The 26,278-nt window shown below is 42.4% G+C and overlaps 1 protein-coding gene across 3 annotated transcripts in view; it reads left to right on the top strand.

The window, feature by feature from the left end:
• stxbp5a (syntaxin binding protein 5a (tomosyn)) overlaps window positions 1-26,278 on the top strand; it is an 87,222-nt gene that overhangs the window by 3,630 nt on the left and 57,314 nt on the right. The window lies entirely within an intron of this gene.

Here is a 26,278-nt window from a genome sequence, read left to right as displayed (position 1 = left end):
CAGCTCATTACGGTGTGATGAAGAGCTGTCCGCCTGGCTGTCCCTCGTTCCCACCTGCTGGCAGCTCTGGCTGTGACTCAATCTTGTTCACCTGCACTGGAAAGGTGAGGATACCAACAGAGATTCACACAGTTGGGGGCTGGGGGGGGGGGCGCATAAAATCGACAGACTTATAAAAGACGGCGTTGAGCAGTCCATGTACCTTCAGTATGATTTCTTGTTCTTCTGAAACGCAGGCTGAGAGAGACGGAGGATATAACGATGCACCACGTTTTCTAGAGATCCCAGAGATCTACAGATTCCACAGAAACCATGAATTTCATCATCCAAAGCAGAGCAGATTCTGCCAGTAGTACACATATATTAGTAGATATGAGATGAAATCCCTCCACTCGTAGAAGCACTATGTTAGGGCTGATGCAGGAACTTGTGAATAAGCCTAATGGGGCTTATGTCTTGCTGGCTAGTACATTACTCCTTTGAGCTCCAGACTTGGTAAACTCAGTGTAAGGAAAAGCTGTAGGGTACTGGTGGCATTAAAGAAGCCCATGACCAAACAGCTCAGAGATCAAAATGCATTTTCCCTCAGACTATCCTGAGTTTGGGTGAAATGATCTTGTCAGATGTTTCCTGCTGTCTGAGGCTGGTCACTTTGAAATTGAATGAACAGAGGAATCTCTCTCGTGTTTGAGTGATGTGTATCAGATAGAGTCTTATCAGAGTCAGGGGAAGGTGAGTTGGGAGTCATCTATTTATTCTTTGGTGCTGGTTCTCTTCCCCTGTCATTTGCTGTTTAGTCAGCCCTGTCTCTTTATCTGATGACAATGATACCAGCGTGGCACAGATGAAGGGGGCATCATGGAGATTTCATGATTCATAGTGTTTGCGTTGCTGTGCTGCAGCTTGTGGGTTTTTACATGATGTGTTTTCGTTTTGGCAGGTTTCATGTTCTTTTGTGAAAGGCGTCCTGGTACCCCTGCGCTGACACACATCTATTTCCTGGAGGTCGTTCTCTTTGCACTTAGTGGCAACTCACGGCTCTTGTTCTCGTTGTCGATGCATGTTTGTGGGTATGTGTGTGCTTGTTTGCCTGGCTGGCCTGCCAGGACATTTGGCTGCACCCCTCTCCCATGGAGGATTACAGGAAGTGGCAGATCAAGGGCCTCAGCCTGGCAGTGTGGCAGAAGAGTGAGAATTACAGCAGGAGCAGGAGGTGTGTGTGTGGACGTGTACACTTGTGCGAGTGAATATGTGCGTACATTTCTGTGTGCGTGCGTGAATCCTCTGAGGAAACGGCTGATCCCTCTAGCCATAAAGCCAATCATTTCTGTGATCCCCCCCAAAACTGTCCCGTGTTTGATGCTGACCACTGACTCCGCTGATGCCTCCACTGTCCAGCTGGGAAGATGACAATGCCCCTTTGGTGTTGTTTGGAAGAGAGATAGAGGGGAAGGGAGAAAGAGGTTGGTGGGAGAGCAAGCGGGGGACAGGCCGATAGAGGTGGGAGAGGGGGAATTAGATAGGAAAGAGTGAGAGAGGCAGGCTACCCCCTGCTTCAAGATCTAATGGCCAAGAATAGAATCCTTATTGATCTGTGTGTGGTAATGCACTGAGCCAGATATGCCCAAGTGCGCACACACGCATGCACACACACACACACACACACAGACACACTGCTCCAAGTTGTTTTCTCCATATTATCTCAGCAGTAAAAAGAAGTTGTGAGCATTTAGAAAAACAGGTTTTGCTGTGCAAGCAGTTCATGCATATTAGCTATCTTCTGGATTAACGGTGTAATTTCAAAAATAAGCAGAAATGCAGTGCTCTAAACTGGGGAGTGAACAAAGCTGTTTTGGTTTTCAGCGTCAAGGCAGAGTGTGTGTGACAACAAGTAGGGCTATTCCTTGTTCTGTATGTCCTTTATTTCTCTGCATTGACAGCACTTGTCACCGGCCACAAGGCTCTCTGGGCTTTGGTTTAACCATCGCACAACAACACGTGATGTTAAAAAGCAACGGCAGGTTGTTGTTACAGAGTAAAACAGTGACAACAGATAAAAAAAAAACACAGGGCTATTTCAAAACTATTAGCTACCTCCATTTATCAATCATATAATCTAATGATATTAGCAGCTGTCATCAGTTGGTGATGTCAGCTGAGATCCATTGGTCTCTAGATGAAAAAATTTCATTAACCAAAGCACACAGCCTAAGATGAGTCTATGCTACACCTTTTTAAATATGATACATCCTGTCAAACATATATTATATACAAGAAATGCGTTCTTACGCAGCAGGAAGTGTTCAGTAACCTGAAGTGCAAGCGAGTACCAAACCCAATCACTGTCAAAGACTGAAAATCTCTTCCCTGTTCTCAGTCAGTTAATTGTGGCCTGTATTTTATTTGGACAAAGCTGTTTTCTGCGTATGTTAAACAACACATACTGCGTGGCATATGTTGTTCGATAAAAACATGTCTATATTTATCAAACAACAAGATATCTGATTGGCACTGGTTTTGAAACAACCAGCAATAACACAAATAAGCTAGTGGTTTGATTTGTATGTTAAAGGCAAGTATAATTTATAGATTATCAGCATAAAATTGTCAACGCACTATTTAACTTACATGATGCTGGGGGGTGTTATCAGCTAATTTTGGCAGCTAACCATTATTAAGCCATAGGCGTTTTGTATGTGTGTATATTATTTTGTGTGTGTGTACCTCCTGGGTGTCCAGCAGCTGTGTGTGTAGCAGTGTGGTGGCTCCCCTCTCTTTACTGGTGGTGGCCACGAGAGATGGCAGCACTATAACTCAGAGACTCCCTGTGAGCCAGCAAGACGCAAATCAATAGATCAAATTGTCACTCCATGCTCTGCCAGATTATCTCATCGGCAGGCGCAGGACATCATAGGACACACACACACACACACACACACACACACACACACACACACACACACACACACACACACACACACACACACAGAGTTATTAATTCAGGATAGATGTTTGTGTGTGGCAGAGGTAGCACACACATTAGTGCATACACACATACACACACGAGCACACACACGAATCTGATGGTAGATGACTTATACAAATGTTAGTGGAAGTGCGCACACAAATACTGTATGTGTACTGACATACAGCCTGGCAAACGTTTACACATGCAGGCAGACACTGGTGCACACATGTTTGCAGAGTCAAGTTTGACCACACTCATTTGCGCACACACACACACACACGCGCAAACACACACACGCAGGCATTGCAGTAAGTGCTGTGACTGGCAGTAGCCCTGTGCAGCCTCTCGTAGCACAAACTGTGACATATCTTCATCATTAATCTTCCTTCTGATTCACTCAGTAACTGTCCTACCCTTCAAGCCTTGTCCACAGTCAAAGGAGAAGCTTACTGAGCCGTGACTTCTTCGACTGGACCACTGAATGGAAATAATTTTAGTGTGTTGCAACAGAAATTGCAGCTTCATTGGTGTAGAACATACAAGTGAAAGTGTCGAAGTGTTGCTTAAAATCTCTAGAGAGCTTCACAGAGCGTTTGCATGTGTATTTCTCTTTGTAAACAAACCTTGATTGGAATTAAAATGTATTTAAAAGAAATTCCTGAAGGATTCTACAGTGATATAAGCTTTTGTTTCACAGAGTAGAATGCAGTAGTAGTTGTACAGTGCAGCACAATGACTGTATGTAATTTATATGTCTGTGAGGATGGTAATAGATTGTGATTATAATGAGCAACTCACTGGCTTCTTCTTTTTTTTTTTTTTTGTCTTCAGTATTTTCACAGACAGAGGAATAGAAAATGGTGATAAAGTGTTTGCGTCGAGCTCTTCCCAGAGAGTGTGGGAGCTTACAGATCATTTGTTTTTTCATTTATTTTTCTGTTTGTTTTGTTGCATTTTATTCTCTTTTTGCTCTCTTCCTCAGTGGGGCTGCCAGTTGCGAGCTACCTCTTCTAGATGGCACTCTATAGTGCAGATCAGGCCCGGGGTTGTGTGTTTGTGTCTGCGTTCAGTTATGCAATGTGCCAAGACGAGGCTGACTGAGACAGCAACGGTCTCATCAAAGGAGTTAAGCTGCCGCCGCCGCCGCCGTGTTCTGTATCATATGTGTGGATGATTGAAGCGCGCACATGTGTGATCAATACATGCACCTTTCTTCATTTACCATGTACAACTTGCAGTGTTGTGTCTGCGCTCCTGTTGTGATTTCTAGGAAAATTCTCCCCCGTGCCAGTGGCTAGCAGGTTAGCTAGCAGTAGCATACGGGGGATGAAGGATAGGGAAAGAAGAGCGGTATATCACAAAATCAAGAGGGATGAGAATCTCATCCTAGTTGACCTCATTTTACTTTTAAGACAAGTGGGACAAGGATGGAGGAAGAGGAAAAAAAGAGAGAATGGCTTGCATCTGATATGAGAGATTAATGGTGTGTGCGTGTGTGTGCGTGCGTGTAAAGAGCTGCTGGAAGAGTTGGAGGAGTCAGCTTGTGTCTGCCAGATGGTATTTTTAAAAAAATGGTTAAAACTAGAGTCCATGGTGAGGCCACCAGGGAGCTGCTGAGACGTGGCTTTCATGTCAGTTCAGTGCACATCAACTTTACACCATTACTGAAACAAAGGTTGTGTGCGTGACTGTGAATGTTTGTGCGCATGTACCTGTGCACTGTACTGAATTGCTCTTTATCAAAGACCCCTTGCGTCCCAGGTTTCATCTTTCACGCTCTCCGAAAGCACTCAGCATCCTCTGTTCTATCAGTTCTTAGAAATGGAAAACAAATTTTGCTGCATCAGTACCGCAACAATGTAGCTGCTGCTTCCCCCTGTCCAATATCCTGATAGTGTGTCCTGCTTAAGTCCTTTAGCCTCGAGAAACGCCAAATGGGATCAAGGTTTAGGATGATTAAAGTTGTGCTGTCATGTTGCTTCTCTTCAATAATTTAGTGCACATTTAACTCCGGCTTTTACTCCTCTTGCTCCCTGTCCCTTATCTCTGCTGGCTCCTGTCTTGCCAGAAATGATAGTCCTGTATGTGTTTAGTCTGCATGTTCAAGCGAGAGATGTGACTTTGAAGGCTCGTTATGTTTTTACCAATTCACTAATGGAAAAGTGCACATGCACAAAAAAATCCATCCGAGCACAAACACATTCAGCCTTTCTTCCTCCAGTGAGTCATCACAATTCAGGAAGCAGTGTAATATTTTTGTTAACTTGAAAGCAATGTTATTGGAGGACAAGAAATCTTGATGACATGGAGAAAGGTTAACAGCCAGGGCTGCTGTTAGAGGAATGCTAAATAAGTGTCGTCTGGAACTGTGTGTTTTTGGCCCTATCCTCAAGGCTTTTTTTGTAAATTAGGATCTTTCAACCAAAGATGCACACATGATTTATTAAAGTTTACAGCAGGAAAGACTTCATTTTTAAAAATTACTGTGCTGTTTGATTTTCCAGTTATTTCTCAGCAGCCTATACACCAAAATAATAGAAAGCAAGCCGTAGAGTAGTGCATGAGTGATACACAGCAACAATGCCTGAGAGGTCAGCAACCTGTGCACTAATTATTCCCAACAGACGGCAGGCAACGCTTGAGTGGCTCATCGTAAATACACAGTGTCATGTGGACTGGAGAGAATAAATGGGTTCAGATTTGCACACATACACTCAGGGCATACCTACTGCACTGGTTGATGCTTGGCTCTATTCTGTCTGTGGACGGGTGAAGCTGCAGTGTTTTGATCAGGCAAATTATGTTGTGTTTGCTGCTCTGGCATTGCTTGTCATAATGTTTTGAAGCGCTAATTAGATAGCAATAATTGAAAGTAAACACAAAATAACTAAAATTACATTCAAACTTGACATGAGACTTGATGAGGGATGCTGCAGTTCTGTAGGCATCGTTTTACAGACGTGTAATCCTTTCAGTTAGAAGTTGCTGAAAGCTGTGAGGCTTTGAATAGTGGTAATTAACTTGGCGGTGGAAGTGAGGAAGCATGCACATCGGAGCTGCTTGTGACAGCTGATGGTGCACACAAGAAACTTCAGCTGTGAGCAGTGGACCAACTTAGCCGAGTTTCCATGGTGACACCACGGGCAATGTCTTGAGGGATCTTCACGAGTCCTCCTCCTGTACTAAAAAAGCTTTACAGATTACTACAATTTGGAGCTTATTTTCCAAGTTTTCACGATCTTTACTATTTGTAATCATAACACTGCTCTTACCAAGTTAATTGATGAGAAAGACCATCAGACAGGCTGTAAACAAAACCTCGGGTTCGTCAAACTTACTTGGAGGAGATAACGAAGGTTAACTACTACCCACACTGGTCCTGTTTCATTTTCAACCTGCCGCACTCATGTAGCCCGTTAATCAGACTGAACTGCCATTCAGTTTAAGAGGAAGTCCACTTACCCCGTGCACCTGCGATAATCTAATTTATGTTTGTGTTTACATTTCTGTCATTATTTTCCATGGACTAAGCTGGGTAGCCAGCATGCTATGTAGGAAGATAATGTTGACAGGTTGAATCCTGCCCACAAAGTTCTGATTGGTTGACTGTTTGTCCACCTGGTGGGATCAGACACGCCTATATGGTTTGCTTAACCAATCGAACATGTGGGCAGCAATTTAGAGGTGAGGAACCAGGACAGCACTTATATATACTCATATTTTAGCTTGTGCACAGTTTTCCTGCGCAATGAGGGATTAATAACAACATTACAGCTACGTTCACTCTCACTTTGTGTAGATAATATGGCTATAGGAGCTATTTGTGAATTTTGCTCTTGCTCCATAGCCAAGAACACAAGTTCATCATCGAGCTGTCACCAGTGGTGGAAAGCAACCCTCTTGTTTTGCTTCTGTTTCTGTCACTTATTTTTTTTATACCGACGTTAGCATGCTAACCAGCTAGCCCCGGTCCAGCTGGACCGTGTTGTCTTTTTGAGATATCAAGTCAGGGCTGCTCAGAGGGCGTATTATAACCATCTGGTATTGTAAATGCAATGATGACTGAAGCTCATGCGAGACTGGTAAGTAAACAGCTGATAATACTAACATTGGCTATGTAGAAATAGAAAAAGTTACAAATAGGTCCTTTTAAATAATGGGTTGTTTACATCCTGTCTGATAACTTTCTTTGAAACCATGTTCCCTTGATCCCAGCAACCTAGCAACTTTGATAAGTACAGTGTTCTCATAACATATACAGCGGAACAATGGCCTATAACAATGAATTGTAATAAACTGGAATTATTTTTTTATGACTTAGAAATAGTGGTGATACTAAATCTGAGCTCCACTGTAATCATCGTGGGTGTAGCATTCTTGGAAACAGACTCACTGCACCACTCGGCCTTGCAAAGAGTGACAACCAGGGACACACAATGCTGTCAGCCTGTTGTGATTTATGACAGGGTTTACTTCAAACAACTGCTTTTTCAGCATTGCTGGGGCCACTTGTGAGGACCATGTTCCTGCTGTATTGATTTGCACTTATATTAGTCATGGTCAATATGCTCCTCCACTGTAACACCGCTCTCAAGACCAAAGGGTTTGACCACTGTCCAGTCCCCATACCACAGAGGTCACTCGTCATTAAGAGTCAAGTTTCCAAAGTAAATGAGCCCGTGAACTCTATTCGATTTGTTTGGTGTCATTGTGCATACTAGTGTCTGATTCAGGAGTTATGGTATGTGTACACAGCATCTGGTAACACTATGCCTCCTATTGATTACAAATGGTGGTTCATTTGTAAGTCTGCGGCTTTAATTATCCTTACACTTTCACACTTACACAACTCTGAAGATTAAATGTTAGTACTTCTCCGAGCACATTACCGGCAATTTCTCTGCAACTGTCAAAGCTAAAACAAATGATCCAAGTCGCCCCTTGTCTATAAATAAGGCAGTGTTGAGCACATTACTAACTATAAGTTGTTGCTACTTCTCCTGAGCAGATTGTGGCGTGTACTGAGAGCTCTTGCCCGTCCAGTGATATAAATATCATTTCATCATACAGTGAAATGTCACCGTCATGTATCAAATCATACATGACAGCTACAGAGAACTCGCTGTATGGGATCAATTTAAATGCATTTTTGAGGTTGAATGAGAATGTCTTTCAATTACCTCCGGTACACACAGTGTGTGCTCGGGATTGTTGAGAGGAGATATCTGGTATGTAAGCATGAGTTCGTCCACGGGTCTAGGACTGAAGCTGTCTGTGTATCCTCCTGTTGAGGGAAAGACCTGGAACACAAAGTGCTACATAGTTTGGTGTAAGAAAATATCATAACTACATAACTTTATATTTATTCTCAAGGTGACCTGACTGAATCAAAGGCTTTCTCCTCGACTGAATGAAAATGCTGCATTTGATGAGCTAAAAATAAGCAAACGATGAAAGAACATCTTTTCAGGTGCTTGTCTGAATATAACATTTGTGTCGATGCCACGATGACACTTGGTGGTTTTGCTCGACATTGTTGTTGAGGTGCGGAAGTGTGGCAGTCTAACTTGCGCTGTCAGGTTGGCACGGTCCCTGTGGTGCTTGTAAGGGGACTGGCTTACAGAATGCTGTGAACCGCAAAGATTTTGTCGTCTCGCTTTTCTCCCTGCCCTTCATGTGACCTCTAGGTCTCCACAGGGCTACACCACTGAAATGAATTGTGAAGTATTCCTCCCTGTTTTATTCTTTCTCTTACCTCATCTCCTGTTGTACAGCATACCGCTTTTTTTTTCTTATCTCTTTTCTATAATTCATGTTGCCAGGGATATAATTGTTTAGTTCTTTTAGGATCGCAGGATTTTTCTAGTGGGATTTACTGATTTAAATTTTTTTTTTTTTTTTGTGCTCTCTGTCCCCCTGCTGATTCTCTGCAGCTCATTATTTTTGTCTAGCTACTGTAGGTAATCTTCCACTCTGTCTCAGGGGGCTCTGCTCCCTCCCTATTTTAATGTTCCATGTGTTTTCTTATCATTTGTTTTTGTAACCCTTCGTCTCCCAAGTGTCATAACCAAACATACAGAGGCACATGTGGCAAGAGGTTATGTGTATTTAATGTTCACTACTTGCACCGAAGTATAATTAATTAGCAAACATTTCTTATCTCCATTGTAACATGTAGGTGATATTAATATGAACCTCACATGATAAAGAATTACATAGTTTTTAGAGCACACATTTACGCAGTGAAGCGTGCCATGATCTAATCAGATCATCTACGCTATACATGTAGAGGAGTACTTGTACTATAACTATTAAGGTTGTTCCATCATGATGATGCGGTGTCTGGCACACTGCGCACCAAATGTGGTCAGGCATAAAAAAGGTTAAAGGTTGACTTGCTCTCCGGCTCTCCAGCAGCGGCTGCGGGTCCACATACACTTTAGCTGAGCAGTCAAAGAGCAAAGAAACCCTAAATCCTTTTGAAATCCTGATTACAGGTGAATCATGGATTATTGCCGTGTCATTTAATCATCCTCTGTACTCTAGAGTGACATAACCTGGCAGTGAAGGCAAGCCAATAGTTTATGTCCATGGCTGTGCCTCTGTTGGCCTCTGTTTGAATACCAGGCTGTCTGGCTATGTAGCAAGGCAAGCGGTGAGAGGCTGTACTTACTGTTTTGACCTTCAATCAACATGTCTGTTTAAATGAATAAAATTCCTTGAAGCCAACAATGTTAGAGAAGGTCACGCTGGAGGTATTTCATATGTCCAACCAGTCCATAATCCACAGATATTCAATTTACAACAATATGAAAAATAAAAGGAGCAAATTCTCACATTTTACTCCGGCAAATATCTGTTTTTCCTTGATAAATAGCTTGAAGGATTAATCGATTATCATAATTGTTGTTGCTTCATTTTCACTTTATCGATTAATAGATTAATTGGCTAATTTTCCTCTACCAATCAGTGAAAGATCTCCTCCGTCTGCCAGTCAGCACTGTTGCTTTAGAGCTGCATTATCTGGCAGCCCAGTTCACTCTGCTCATCAGGATGTCATTTTCAGTGCTGTTTGATGTGTTTCTTCATGCTGCTTGATATTGTGTCGGTCGGGTATACACTTGCATGCTTTAGACGGGATAAGATTGTACCATTGCAACAAGCCCTTTTTTTCTGAGCTGCTGTGTGTTTGTAGTAGAACAGATATGTTAAGAGACAGAGACTATTCTGGTCTGAAAGGCGTGCAGGCGACAAACCGTGAGCACCTAATGGCCATGGGCTGTGTAAATGGTCGGTTATGACCTTACTAAAATCTAGACACTCAGTCTCTGTCTGACACGCACACACATACATACACACTCACACACAGCTCTGAACACACAGTCGCACACGCAGAGGAGGAAAGACAGAGAGGTTCCCAAGGTACCAGACCTTGAGGAATTGCCTGTCACTGCGTTTGTGTGTGTGCTGAGATGTGGGTGTGTGCGTGTGCCAAGGCTCTTGCAGACAGAGACAGAGCTGTATGTGGCTTCAGCTGCATACATACTGTAGCTGTGTGTCCTTTCCTGTGGTTTGATATTTATGTGTAATGGCCTCAGCAAAGCCTTAACATCCAGCAAAACATGCATGTAGGTGAACCATCTGCTATGGCAGACACACACTCACACATTAGTCTATTGTTTTATTGCTTTAAAGCACAAGTCCCAGACATAGTATTATACAATTTGAGTCTATTTCATGCTTTTTTACCTTCTTTGCTAAGGGCTAATTTCTACATACTCAGCTAAACCAACTCCAGCTGGAGAGTATTAGTGTCTGCTGTAGCTAACAAGCCCAAACTGCCAGTGAGGCCATGTGGGTAATGTTGCTTATAGGCATATTATGGAATACATACTATAACTAGATATTTCACTTGCTACTATTTTAACAGCACTAAATCCCCTCAGGCAGAGAGAAAGACTGCCCTGCCTGCAGTACATACTCTGAGTTGCACACTAAACATTAGCTAGTAGTTGTATGCCAGCCTAACAAAGTGCTTATGACAATAACCTTAAGATAATATTTGGCACCATCATTTGTTTAACTCCACTTTCCCAACAAAAATATTTCTCACCAAGGTAGAAAGACCTCTGAAACAGCATTTTAGAGGAAGTCCAATGCTGCCCATTAATGTCCAACTACCTAAAAATCTTTAGTAGGATGTCATCAGACTAGGTGGAGTCAAACCAGGTGAGAGCATTTAGAGTCTTAATCTTACATTTATACTTTTGGCAGAATTCTCCATGAACATTTGCCATATTAACTTAGAGGAGATAATATGTTAGTGTTGTATTTTTAAATGTAATTCTGCTGCCCTCGAATGACCCAAAAATCTGTCACCGCAGGTACAAACAATATGAATCTCAGAAGTTGATCCAGTGGCACTTGTAGAGGAGGAGACTTGTAGACGAAACAGTGATTCATCATGTTCTTTTTCAGAAATCTTTTACGTGCCAGTAAACAAACTGGTACGTCATCGTGCTTGGAGCAGCTCCAGCCACAGTGCTTGTTGAGGACGAAGTGTGTGTGTGTGTGTGTGTGTGTGTGTGTGTGTGTGTGTGTGCGTGCGTGCATGCGTGTGTGTGTGTGTACGCGCTGAGCTGAACCCACAAATGATCATTTTTGGTGTAAATACAGCTGAACTTTAGTTTAATCACAGCCTTGCTCTGGGATCCGCCATTTATTTTGTCCCTTGACTGACAGCCCATCATAGGCCCACAGTGTTTGTGTGCTGACAGTAGCATCACAAACAAAAGTCTGAGTATCTGCTCAGTGACTTAAGCCTCACTGCTGCCAACCTGTATAGATGGCATTCTTGAAATGGACTTTGCTTGGGTAAAGCCACTGTCCTAGACCAACTTTAGCTGACTGAGCGTGTGGTTCTGCCCAGGACTTGGCACAGCCTTTGCCTGTCAATAAGAGCTACGCAAATCTTGACGTCTTGCCTTCCGCCGCCCTGCTGGTAGCTGCGATGATATTTACCCTGCTGTTGCTCCTCTGTAGGCTGCCCTTCAATATACCGTCATGCTGAGTGCCTGTAGGGAAGACACACACGTGTCGCATGACGTGATGACTCAGGCCTTAATGCCCTGCCACATGGCTGTCATGCATGCAGCCCTTCCCCCCTCCTCAGTTCTCAGCCTGTTGGTGTGTGCGATATACTGTAGGCTTATATGTAAGTGCGTATTAGGCTGTTTATGTCCAGCGTGTTTGTCTGTGTGTGGAAGAGGGGCTGTTTGTGCTTTTCCGTCTGATTGAAGCAGAATGTGGATTATGTTGTAATGTGAAATGTGGGGACGGTGGGGGAGGGGCAAAAGGGTTGAGACAGACATCTCAAGACTTGAGGGGACGTATGGAGTGGAGGGAGGAGGAGGATAAGATGAGAGTTACACTTATGTTTGTCCAGAGACAAAGCACTACAGTACATTGTGTCTGTCTGCTTTAGCATTATCCAGAGTGGGAGTCGGCAGACTCGACAGGACGGATGTGTGTTGTGATTTTTTTTTTTTTTTTTTTTTTACAGCACCAGAGATTTCTAGAGTAGCATCACTCTAGTGCAAAGCTGTAAAGATACAAATACCTACAAGTGCTGCAGATGTGTCCTTGGTTTGTCATTCAGTGCAGCAAAAGCAGACCTGAATGCCTGCAGCTGTAGGAGACCGGAGGAAAAGCAACAGGAAGAGTAAACGGATGAAATCACTGCAGACTGACGAACTTGTATCTAAGTTTAGAAAAGTGAAGAGGAGGAAAAGAAATTAGGAGATAAAATGTGATGTAGGAGTGTCTGTATATGGAGTGGAGCCAGAGTGGTCGCATCCATTCAGCTCTGTGACTCAGAGCCCTGATGTTGTGTGGGTGGGGTTTGCAGAGATTTGAAGGGCAACAATTGGCTCCTGACCCGACTGTAATCAGAACGCTGTCCAAGCAGACGCCACCACACGTTGGTTTTCTGCCCACTGTATGAGCAGAAAGAAGTGTCAGACCCTCAGGAAGTGGGAGACGCCCACCATTTCTCACCCAGCGCACAGAGCACTGCAGATCCCTCTGTCTCCACCAAACCGTCTACAGAGCATCCTTTCTTTATGCATTTTGCTTCTTTGATTCATAACAAGGACAGTGTGCAAAAGGAAAGGACACCCTTGCAGCTTTTGCATCGCGTCTTTCATTTCAGTGATGGAGCAGCTAATTTGTTTGATAAGCCAGAAGCCCTTGCCATTTCCCAGACACCAGTGGGAGTGAATGATGAACAGGCAGTGCGAGAGGTCTCAGCTAGCCGCGCCACTAGGCCCCCATTAAGCCTCGATTGGGGTCTATTGGCCTGATTTCTCTTCCTGTCTGGTGCTTGGCAACACTCTTGCTTTCACATTAGATGCGGGTGTCGTTGATTGCTGATAACACGATGAAGGAGGACAACAGTTAGCGCATTAACCCTGGCTGGCACTGCTGCAGACCTGACAATATTACCGTCCAGAGAGATAACACAGGCTGTTAACCCTTTCTCTGACTCTTAAGTCACAGACAATTAAGCAAGAACTGTCTTTAATGTAATTGGCTACAGTGTATATTTAGCAGTAATAGTGTTTTTATATCATCTAACACTAAAATGACATGGTGGGAGCGGTTTCACTTTGCGTCTTGCTCTCTGTAGGCGGGACTCTGTAGGCGCACCGATCAGCAGCTGGCCCTGGTGCTCAATATTAGAAACTGTTGCTGCAGTGCCATGCATTTTTAATGGCTAAGGCCATTGTAGCAGGCTGTGTTCTGCGCATGTGTTCATTTACTGTATGTGCATTCGTGGATGTGTGTGCACATCTATGTCTGTTCTTAGCAACTGTTCATGTGAGCTTGTACATAATATGTGTTCTGGAAGCTTGAGTGCCCGTGTGTAGAGAAGAACCAGGTAAAAAGTACTTGTGTTCAATTCTCCACATATGTGTGTGTGTGTGTGTGTGTGTCTGTAAGCCTCTGTCAGCATATGTACATTAGCGTCTGTTTCCATTTGTGTTTATACATCGTCTTGTTTGCTATCAGTGATTTGGACACTAATGTGATGTGACAGTTTTGGGCCTCAAACACACTCCCTGAATAATTTTGAATAAAACCAGTGGGGCTCAGATTCCCAGAGGTCTATCTATGAATGCTCCATGGCTCCGGTGGAACTCTGCAAAATTAATTTGATGCTTTGCTGAAGCAAAAAAAAAAAGAAAACAAAACAAAAAACTGGGAATTGTCCAAAATAGTGTGGAAAACAAAGCACATGATACCACACATTTTACGTGATTATAGACCCAGTGTTCAAATTTTGTGGTTTTTCTTGTGAGAAATATTTTCCACCTTGGTCCTGTTAGACGTGTACAGTATTGATTCTACTGCTCAAATCTACTTTTTTCTAATAAATATATCATCACTGCATAGCAATAGACTGAAAGAAATTCAGAAACATGATACTAGAGGCTCCATAATCTTTACTGTAAAGAACCGTCAGAAAAATATGTATTTCAGCTTTAATTAATCCAGGCTAATATAGTGTTAGCCAGTGCGGAGTATGATCTTTTAATCCTCATCTAACTTTGTTCTTTGACTGCAGAGGGAAAATAGATTAGTCGAACTAGTAGTAATCTTGGATAACTGTGTGCTCCCATTTTGAAATACAGTATGACGGGAGAGTTGAGGTCATGATCAACTGTCATATGATTTCCCCCCCCCCCCCCCCCCACATATGATTGGTTCTCACGACTTAAAGCCATTGCATGTTTGACTGTAGCATAGTAAGAGGTAATAATGTAAGACCGAGAACAGAATGTCTTATCTGAAAGCATATTAAGTATGTGATGCAACTCTGCAAAGAATGAGAGATGATGAAACATAGCAGAAAATCTAACATAAATGACATGCATCCATAAGCTCTACAAATCTGCTTCAGTAACACACATGATTTCAGCTCTGCGGTAGATGCATCTTGACTTAGACTGTAAGATGTCTGTTCTTTCTAGTAGTTGTGTATTATACTAAATGGTTTTCAGTGTTTATATGTTATACAACTATACAACAGAAAAGCTGTACCGCTTTGATTAAATCCATTCATTTTGAAATCCACCTTAGAAATATATTTGACGTGACTTGATATTTGTGCTCTGTCTCAGGATGGAGATGGAGATATAAAAGTGCTACCATGTAAATCTCTTCAGCCCTACTGGGGAATTGTGGGATTGATAATGCCTGCAAAGAGAACACAAGACTGAAAGTTGCTGCAAATAAATCTTTATACACAGAGACACAAACTCAGGTGCACACACACACACACACACACACACACACGCACACAGACTCACACAGCCTGATCTGCTTTACTGTTTCAGAGAACAGTACCGGTGAGGTGCCAACACACAGGAATCACTTTATTGCAAGTCATGTATTTCCACTGTCGAAGGCAGACAGCTCAAACTGCAGTGTGTCTTCCGTCCATGTTTGTGTGCATGTGTACGTGTGTTTGCTGCCTATCAGCCGTCATGGTCGGGCTACATAGCAGACATCCTGCAAGAGCAATGGAATAAAAGGGAAGAGGAAATAAGAAGAGAGAGCGATCAGACAGAGAGGTGATAGAGATAAAAATGCCAGAGATGGTATGAGCGAGAGAGGCGGAGGGGCGACAGAGGGGATTAGCAGCAGAGCGAGAAAGACACTCTTTCTTCTTCATGCTCTCACTCCTTTGCACTTTTTGTTGTCCTCCACACACACTGTAGGCACTTTGCCTGACACACACTGATGAAACAAAATGCACCCTGGCTTGTGTGCTTTCCCCACTGCACGACACATGCCTATAAGCACACACATGCACGCGCTCACAAACAATCCTCTTGACTTATGTAATGCCTTTGTTGCACTATGCGCTCACTCTATCCCCCTCCCCCTGAAGGCCTGTATATGGAGTGTGATGTGATTAAGAGTGTGTCTGTCTCTTCTCCATCCTCTCTCTCTTCTTTCTTAACCTGTCTATTATAATCCCTGGCACTACAGAAATAAGGTAACGCACGACAAACATGCACTGCGGTATCTGTGCAAGTGTCATGGGCGCACTTTAAAAAAAAAATATATTGCACAGATGGAGGTGTGAGTCACCAAAGTGCTGTTGTTTAATTAAGTGCATGGCGTGTTTGTCTGTGTGAATGTGTGCTCTTTATTATTAATCCTGTCATTCAGACAGAGCATCTTCCTTCCTCAAATGACTTAATCCAATCTACTGCATCACCCACATTAATCCACACTCACTGTGTTTCTGTGCTATCCAGCCACAGCTGCCTTGCCTTTCTGATTGGTGTGTCCATCAGTTGAAATAATTTCCATCATTACAACACAATAGTTTGATATTTTCCACTCATATTTGCAATATCTAAGGCAGATGTGCTATGTTTAATACTAACGAAAGGATATGTTTTAGTCCCTGTGGAGGTCTAAAAAAGGTCTTTTCAGTCCTGTAATGCACTCTCGTATTCATCCATTCTCCCATCCATACTTGTCCTGGTTAATGTCAGGATCTTAATACATTTACTAAGATTATGCTGATCAGCTAATGTGGCCTGAATCTGGAAAAAAAATTTTTTTTTTCAACAAGCAGAGCACAAATATTAGATTTCCATTAAATCTGGTACAGATATTTATCCCCAGACAGGGATTTCTAATGATTTTGGTGAACCTTTGACCTTTAGTCTAATGTAATATGACATATGAAAATCTAAAGGCTAAAATAGATTAGCACCAGATTTCACTGAGCAGAATAAAAGCTTGATTTACTCCAAAATGGGCATGGACACAGCAGAAGGGTGGACAACAGGCATGCTCATGGTTCTGTTACTACACTGGGCATCTGGGTAGGCAAACGTTCACACGTGCAGTTGGTGCCTTCATTCTGCACACTTTTAAATGCTGCACCACATGGTAACGTTTTTTTGAAAAATACTAGATAGACTAGTGTTTGCGAGGGTCTTGATGGAATATACTGCATGTCACATAAGGTCTCACAGCTATATAAACATGCAGAGTATAATTTGAACTTCATGCTCCAATCGAAAGAAAGCATTTTGATTTTAATGACCCCTTAATCCTTTGTCTAGTGCTCATGATCATAACAAATTTGACCTCATATGCGCAGTTTCTTTGTGGCTTTAACAATGGCAAATCATTTGTATGATGTTTGTTCTACCAGACACCTTTTGTATCTTCTTCTTTCCACGTTTCATCATGTGATAACACTTTTTCTTGCACTTCTCTGAAGTTTGTCTTTCTGAAACCTGGATTTTCCAGAATAACACTTCAGCAGGGCAGATGGCTACCAACCCAGGGAACCTTGAACGTTTGTCCTCAAGTTGAAGGACTTCTTCCCTACTGACTGTGCCACCCTGATGCCTTCAGTGTGCATGTGTGTGTCAAAGATCAGGGTGGAGAGAAAATGCAGATGCTTCACAAAGTGCAACACAGCAGTGCTCCAATTTCTGTGTGTGTGTGTGTGTGTGTGTGTGTGTGTATGTGCATGCTAGTTTGCTGGCAGCCTCCAGTTCAGTGCTGGAGATACTTGGCCTTCTGTCTCGTATTAATCAAAGAGCAAAGGACAGCACTCCGATTAAAATTTTATATGCTGCATGACACTTTTGGCAAAATGCCCTTCTCCAGTGTGCTGTTGGCAAAGTGACAACCATACAATGTACCAACGGTGTGTATAATTAGTCGTAAAGCAGACACAACAGAATTCATGCCAGCAGGGAGTGCTGTATAGATAACTCAATCCATCAGTCTTAATACATCTAGAGATGCCAGCATTATAGGTCTTTAAAGTCACCGCAGTGTCAGTGTGATGATGTGATTCCTTCTTTATTCTTTCTTCTTTACTTTACTTGTGTTTTCCTCTTGAGTCTGTCTCGAGCTTGTTGTTTCATTTGACCTCTCTAACCGTGCTATCATTTCATCTGACTTTGTGTGTATGTGTGTGTTTGAGTTACATACAAGCCCCTGACAATCTCTGAGCAAATGATTTTCTTTGTGAAACGGTGAATTTCTTAGACACACACATACACACAGTTTCTGAGTTGTGAGTATACAGTCAGTCAAGTTTTAATGGACGGCTGGCAGTATACTGACTCTTGCTGTGCTGGCAGCTCACAGGTACCTGTCCTTGAAAGCAGGGTCTGTCTCTGCACTGGTTGGCACAGTGAAATATATTAGAGGCCAGCAGTGGCTAATCCCCCGTGGTGCCACCTTTGAAAAGATTTGTTTGATATCAGTGCCAGAGCTTGCATGTGTGTGTGTGTGTGTCTTTGTGTCAGGAGAGAGGAGGGGGCAGGGAACAAGTGAACACACACACACACACACACACACACACACACACACACACACACACTGCTTTGGGATAGTGTTAGGAAAATGGTGAGGATAACTCCAGGAACAGGCTTAATGGTTGTGTTGGTTTGTTACAATGTTTTCAGCTTTGTTAATGATGTTCCATTCATTTTAATTTTCCAGTTATCTAACCAACTACAGCTGCTGATGTACAGTACAGTATTGTACAGTATAGTACCTGGCACTGTTCTAATTAGATTAATGGAAGTATTTCATAACGAAGCTTCTCAGTTGGGATGCATTTCATTACCTTTGGAGCTTGTATTAAAACAAAGGCACATAATCTCATAGTGTGAATGTGTTAAAGGTTAATTTGGCAGTAAGTTACATTCTAATAAAACATTTTCCTCCTTACCACTTTGAGAGGGTAATACATAAAGCCATCTAAATGCATATACTGGCTCCCCTTTGCTGCATCCATTATTCATAGACAGGAGGAAACCCAGTCACAGACTTTTAGTTCTGCAGTTGCTGGTGTCTTTCTCCCCATCTCCATTTCCTTCTTTTCTTCTCTTTTCTCTCTGTTTATAGCCAAACCATGTTTCCTCTTGAATTATTTGCCCCCTTGTCACTTTGAAATGTCCACTTGGGTTTTGTCTTGTACTTTTCTCTCCCTTTTTTTTCTCCCCCTCAGCCTTATGGTGTCTTTTCTCTCAGTCTTTAATTTCTCAGTTGTGTGAGGCAGACATTGATCATAACTGGGTGGAGGATGAAAGACCTGCAAGTCAAAGAAAAATGTCACGTTTATATAATATACATATAAATGCCTCCTTACTCTCCTGATCCCCTGTATCCGATAAGGTGCATGTATCCTCTCTGTGGCCTTGCTGGCATTAGATACCCTGCTGTTTGGACTATCTGATAGTCTGCTTATGGATTGAGCACTCTGTTTTCATCGTGAGCATGTTCAGTATGTGTAATCCAAAAACAGCCGTGGGCTTAATGTGTGAGGCGAGAAAGAGCAATGGGCTATGTGCACGAAGGAATTACAAGTATCCCTTGAGAGACCTAGCAGTGACGTGGTTCATATTTAATTATAATTTTGCTTGTTACATAAGAAATTTGAGGTGTGTATCTTAATACATTATATATATATATATATATATATATATATATATATATATATATATATATATATAAAAAACCCATGCCGATCTACACATGCATTCGAAAGCTTTTTAATTGAATATAAATGAATGACTTCTCCAGATACCAAGATTACTTGATTGCACGCAAATTTTAAACAGTAATCATAAAACTCAGCAGAAAGACGACACCAAGTGAATGCTAATGTTGCTCTGTATATACTGGATGTACGAACATGTTAGCTTAATCAATTTAAAAAAGTGATAATCTTTCAGTGTTGTGTTAACAGCTTGTTTCCACCACCCTGAAGTCGCTAGAAAATCAGTTAATGCAGGTTTAACATTAAACAGCTAAACACAGGAGATGCGTAATTGCCAGTGCTACAGTAGCTTCTGTATCCAACATCAGTGAACCTCTGTCCATACATTTAGACTCATCATTTAATCTTGACTCACTTTTTATGACATATGATGGATGATGAACATCGGAGGGCAGAAAAAGCAGGCGAAGTAGTGCAGGTGGGATTTATTCTATTCCTGTGGCTCCAGGAGCAACAGATTGAACCGACTGACTCGCCTTTGCTTTGAGATAGATAATATATGTTATGTTTTCCAGCACAGTACCAATATGTTTGGTCATATTGCCAACTCGTGAAGTTCTGTCCTCTCCGGTCTGAATGTTACTCATACACACAGACACCACACACTCACAGCTGTTAGAGTCACCGGATGTTGTAGATGACGCTTGAAATTGGGAATCACTGAGGACAGATTTCTAGATGTAGACAAATGCTCCAACCCAAACAACCACATATTGGTCCCTCTCATGTGATTGGCAGGAGATAAACTCATTCAACTGTTAAAAATAAAAGTTTGGTTACACTGAAGATTGAAATGAACAGTGGTCTCCTGTGTTTAAAGTTGAATGATTTGTTGAAACATCCATCCAGCCCGACCTCCTCCCTACTCCTCCTTTGCTCCCGTCATAATTACTACGACCACTAGAGGTCCTCGTCACTTGAATGTAAACGTGGTTTTGGGACTTTTGCTAAATCGACTGATGCTGTCTGAGCCGCTTCACAGTAAAATATCACTATGAGTCGTAATAAGCTGCTTGCACCAGCAACCTATGCGGTAGTTTCTTTATGGGAGTCTGCAGAGTTCATGCTATAATTGGCCAAGTGGGGCTCTGAATTCTGGTGTGTTAGCAGCAGACATAGATGGTGTCCTTGTACTCGTCCACAGGCTCATGTTTAATACATTATCACCTTGTACCCTGCTTATTATGCGCACTATGTGAGATATTCAGGCAGCACTACACACAGAACCAATGTGAACTCTACTCACCCAAATCCAAACAGATCATTTACTTTAATTTGGCATTAAATTGTCCGCTGGAATTGTTTCCTGCGGGAAACACATGCGTTGCTACTTCTAAAATGGATAAAATCTTAATCCTTGTTGTCAGAATCAGTTCATGACAGGCCACAACAACATTAAAGTCACTTTTTAAGCAGGAACTACAGCCTCCTGTCACTTGCAGAGATATTCTTGTGCCTCATTGTTGTGTTCAGCAGCATCGCCTGTTTAAACATAATCCTTTAACTGGCTTTGCATCGCTATCACAACAACAGACTATGTGATTTCTGTTAAGCTGGTGTCTGTCGCACAGTTTGACAGCTGCAGTAACGTAGGTAAAAATCACGTCTTTCCTATCCCAGACTCTCAGGGTATAGAAATGTCCAGGTTTGTCATACAAACTGAATGTTCTTGTATTTCTCTTTAACATTGGCACAGTATCTCTCCCTCTCTGTTTCTTCTGTCGCACTCTTTCCTCCTCCCGTCTCTTTCAATTTCACCTCTTCCCCCCATTTTTTCCCCCCGACATCTCATTTCATCTCATTTTTCGCTTCCTTGCTACGCATGCTTTTGCAGGAGATTTTGGCCACAAGCTGTTCTGCTGACTCTACATTTGTTCCCTCATAGTTTACCCCTTTACTCTCCCCCCCGCTTCCCTCCTATCTCATCCTCGCTCCTTCTCTGCTCCCACCCCCTTCCTTGCTCTTTCTTGCCTTCATTCCTTACAGCCAATGAATTTCCAAACCTCTTTCCCTGCTTTTATTCCCCTCCTTCTCTCCCCTCCCTCCCTCTGTCTCATCTCTTTCAGATATTTGCCTCGGAGTGGCCGTACAGTAGCTCAGCGCTGAGTTGTCCTGGTAAAATTAAATGATGTCCTGGGTTATTAACACCATACCACTGGGCAGAGCTGGCCGTGCTCCAGGAACCAACAATCCACATTATCCCTACAGCATAGGGAGGTTACAGTTTTTACTGTGCATCCCCACTGTGCCTACCTCGCCTGCGCTGGCTCTGACCCAGACTCATTCATACACAACGTTTCTTAATAGAGTTGTGATTCTAGTACAAGTGGCCACATGGCCACACAGCTTTCCTGTAATCTTCACATGTCAGTGAGGGAGACTATAAGCCCTCAAGAGGATGGTGGCTAGTTCAGTAAGATTTTCACACTAGTCTCTGATTCTAATATTTGTATCCCGTAAAACTGAAATTAAAATCATGCATCTCAAATTTTATACAGACATGGGAACCACTGCAGGAGTTATTTTGCAGCATCTCTCTGCCTGCAGTCAGCCTTTCACCTCTCCACTCTCCTAACACGCCTCATTTTTTACGAGAATGTGGATTACCACAGTGTTGAACTGAGAACCTCAGCAAACGGCCATTGTCAAGCACGTCATCTAGCTGAATCTTAGGGGCAGCGGGGCATAATAGATGTATGTGTGTATCTGTATATATGTGTGTGTGTGTCGAAATGCTTTCCAAGGTGAGTGTGTGGAAGCTGAGGCAGCGACAAATACTCAGCGGCCCCATCGCAGTTTAATTGTTTGCCTGCATAATAAATCAAATGTGTCAAGGGAGATTATTTATACAAGGACTGTGTTAAACAAATGAATCACCAATTTGCTTAACTCTGGGTTTTTTTTCGTTGTGTATACTATAGCTATGTGTTGGTACCTGCGGGTTCGCTTGTGTTTAAGTATGATTGCATGACAGTGCTCGTTTGTCTTTTTTTTTCCACGTATGACTCTGAAATTCATGAGGAAGCGTAAATCTCATAGCTTCCCCGTACTCTCTCTGTCATTGATGTATCTGGTGCTACTTGAATGCTCTGGCAGAGGAAGGGGAAAGGAAAACAAATGAACACAAACAAGTCACAGGGCCCCTTTAGAGCTACAATGTGTAAATTTCAGGGTGAAGACCTGTGTCCAGAGAGCTGTTTTAGCTTGCACTGCGCACCAGCACCTTTGTGGGATGCTAGTCACTGTTCCTGCTGTTGCTAAGCGACAGCTGAAAACCGGTTCAAGGCACATTTTTGTTCAAGTTGAGACGTTTTCAAATTTCACTGACCGGTGTGCTGCTCAGCGAAAAAAAAAAAAAAAAAAATGCCCTGACTTCTTTGTCAAGCGTATGTTTTTTGTTTTTTTTTTCCCCCTATAAACCAAGAAAACCATGTCAGCATTGTCAAGAGAGGTCCCTGGTGGAAACACAGGATATATATGTATCCCTATACTGCTGTAAAGACAGAAAATGATGCAGTAATGCCTTTAGAAATATGTTCAAATGTGGCTTTTGTGGCAAAACCTGAAAGGATGCATGGAGGTTAATTGATACAGTAAAAACACGTAGCCCATAATTTTCAGGTTAAATGATGCACTTCAAAAAGCTATTATTGAAAAAAAAAAAAAAAAAAAAAAAAAAAAAAGTCATCAAATGTGCCAAGTCAGGGTGGGTGTCAGAATGCTGACTTAAGAAAGGTAAAGCGCCTGGTAATAGCTGAGTGGCGGCCACAGTGCAGGGCTGGATGGTGGCCTGGAGGAACGGCGATGCAGCTCCCTCAGCAGCCTTTAAATGTGATGCAAACAGCCGCAGGCAGCCTGAGGGAGGGCAGGAGATGGGTGACATGGGAGCGTTCAGGCAGGTTGAGGTCAATGGGAGCTGTAACACTGTGGATGATTTGCAGGATATCGCCTCCGAATAAGAGCTGAGTAATGTGTGTTGTGATGGGGGTCTTTGCAGGACTATTGTTCTTTGAGCCTTATCACTGTTTTTTCCTTGATTTATTGTTGTCAGGGCATTCTTATTGTCTGCTATCTTACTTCTATCCTCCTTATTTTTTCCTCCCTCTCTGTCTTTTATTTCTTTTACTGCTATTTTTGCAGCGCCTTTCTTCTGTTCCCTCTGTTGTTCCTCGCAAATTCCATCGCCTCTGTCTTGTGTCTGGGCCCAGTGCAGAACAGCCTGTGCCCCATGGCCCCGCCCCACTCTCTGGCAGGGTGATGTATAAGTGGCTAGCTTTGACGTCACTTCAGGTCTAACGTCATAGCAACCCAGTGCTCCCAGGCTTGCTCTTTCTGGTGCTTTCTCTCAGTGCCTCTCCCTTATTCCGTCTCCTCTTTATCCTCCATTAATCACCTCTTCCTCTTTTACTATCTCCTTCTCTGTGATATCTCCTCTGTTTTACCGTTTCCCCTTCTCCACATCCATTTCCTTATCTTGTCTATCATTTTTTCATTGCTCTGGCTCACATTAAAACGCACTCTTGCCTCTCTTCGTTGTCCACCCTCCGTCTTGTTCTCAACCCTCTGGAGCTTTCTATTTTTGTCTAAAGCTGCATCCTCTCCGTCATTTATTCCACTCACAGACATACGAGTACACAGAGGCATGACATGTTTGAGCTAAGCTGGCAGGCAGCAAACTAACCCTTCTCTCATGTGAAATACAGACTCTTTCCTATTCAATTACACTTATCAAGATCAACTCTATTTCTGGACAACATGGTTTCATAAAACCTGCACTCCCACTGTATCCAGCAGATTCTCTCTATGACAACTTTGCTTTGTCAGATGCCCAGTGACTCACCTTGGTTAGTCAGGAGAGCTGCCTGTGGTTTTGACTAAAAGAAGCCGTGCAAAAGTGAATTATCAGTCAACTTTGACTTCCAGAATAGCTCTGGAAAATTTCATCGGACTTGACAAGACGTGAGGCTGACCCACTTTCTGCTTTCACTCTCCGTCCCTCCTCTCTCTTCCTGTCTTCTTGTCCCGCAGTCAGTCTGTCCACTTTTTTGCGTCGGTGCATTGTGGTGAGAGAGGCAGGGGCCGAGATGCAGACCTCGCTTGGTTAAAATGGGATGAGGATCGCTCTAGTCAGTAACTGTGACATGTCTCCTACTGAGCCTGTCCCATGTGGATGGAGCTGAGACACTTTGGGGTAACTTTGGGTCATGTTTGTTAAAGTGCTGGAAAAAATGTGACAAAGGCAACTGAGATGTCGAGGAACTTTTCTCGTAAAGTGATGAGATGAGGTTCAGGAAAGGCCATGGACACAATTTTTTTTAGGGTTCATTTTATTTTGCTTCTATTTGTAGAGCTATGAAGACATTGATGTAGCCCCTTTTGTTCATCACTTTGATATCACTTGTCAATCACAGTGTGACCAGTAATGTGACATCTTTCTGTTCCCATCTACGTCCGTATCAACAGCACAAAATTCATCACTTCTTTGCTCAAGGTGCACCAAAATGTTTCCCACTGTGGGAATATTGTGGGTAAAATTCCACAATTAAAAAAACTCAATTGCATACAAGCTAATGCATCTTCAGTTTGATTTAAGTATCATGAAAAGAACATGATCCTGTTCATTATAGGCACTTTGTGTCTTCGGCTGTCTTTCTTTATGTAATCCTGAGAAATATTTTGTCAATGTTGTTTTCCCATGTCAAAAGCCAATGATGTGAAAACAACCCACAGAAATTGAAATTGTGTTATTTCCCACTCTGGCGTGAAATCGAGGTAAAGACGCAGTGCCAGAGGAAACATGTATTTTATAGGAAACGCATCTTGACACAGCAGTGGTAAACAGCTAACCAGTGCCGGAGGTTTACAAAAACAAATGTAAAAGCTTCCATGACCTGGGTTAACATGGAATTACCATCAGATATTGGGAGCAACAGAATGGGCATTTAAACATGTAACAGAGGCAGTGTGTTAAGATGGAGTTGTCCTTTTTCTGGGAACACTTCATAATAATATAACATTTTAAACTCATTTACAAAACATTTATGTACATTTATAATGATCCATAAATTATTTGCTGGTACAAGTCAGACCATTACAGGTATTTAATAATGACTCATTTGTAAACTCTTAAGTAATTAATTATTTAAATAAAATGTTTATGAATGATTGTTTGCACTATTTTCTATTAATTACATTGTAAATCGCTCAAATAAATAGACTTAATTGTTCAGTCTGACTCAGTCATCAGTGGGTTTGCAGTAGGTGCCACTGACCTTCTGCCATTATGCATTAAAGTTGAAGAGGGTGCAATGGGAGGACATAATTAATTTCAGTTTTCTTGTATTTTTATGACTCCATGCCGGTGACAGATGTTGCCAGAGGCATTGTCTGTCCGTGCGTACGTACATCCGTCTGTCCCATTCTTGTGAACATGATATCTCAGGAAGGCCTGGAGGGAATGTCTGTCAAACTGTTATCATGGTACATATGAACTCATCAGCCTCCATATGTGAAGTGTAAATGCTGTCTGTGCTAATGTGTTTTGATACATTGAATGTAAATGTAAAGAGAGGAACGCAGAGCAGGGGTCTACCACAACTAAGTTCTTGTGATAGAATTTAATCTCTGGCCCTGGTCTTTGTACACTACATTATGCGCTGAAGCTTAGTCTTCTCACATTGGATTCAGTGTCTTCC

The sequence above is a fragment of the Trachinotus anak genome, unplaced genomic scaffold (genome assembly GCF_046630095.1).
Source record: "Trachinotus anak isolate AG129_WGS33_773 ecotype Australia unplaced genomic scaffold, CSIRO_AGI_Tana_v1 ptg000005l, whole genome shotgun sequence".
Taxonomy (NCBI): Eukaryota; Metazoa; Chordata; class Actinopteri; order Carangiformes; family Carangidae; genus Trachinotus; species Trachinotus anak.
The sequence above is the reverse complement of the archived record's forward strand: the minus strand, read 5'-3'. Positions and strand labels throughout refer to the sequence as shown.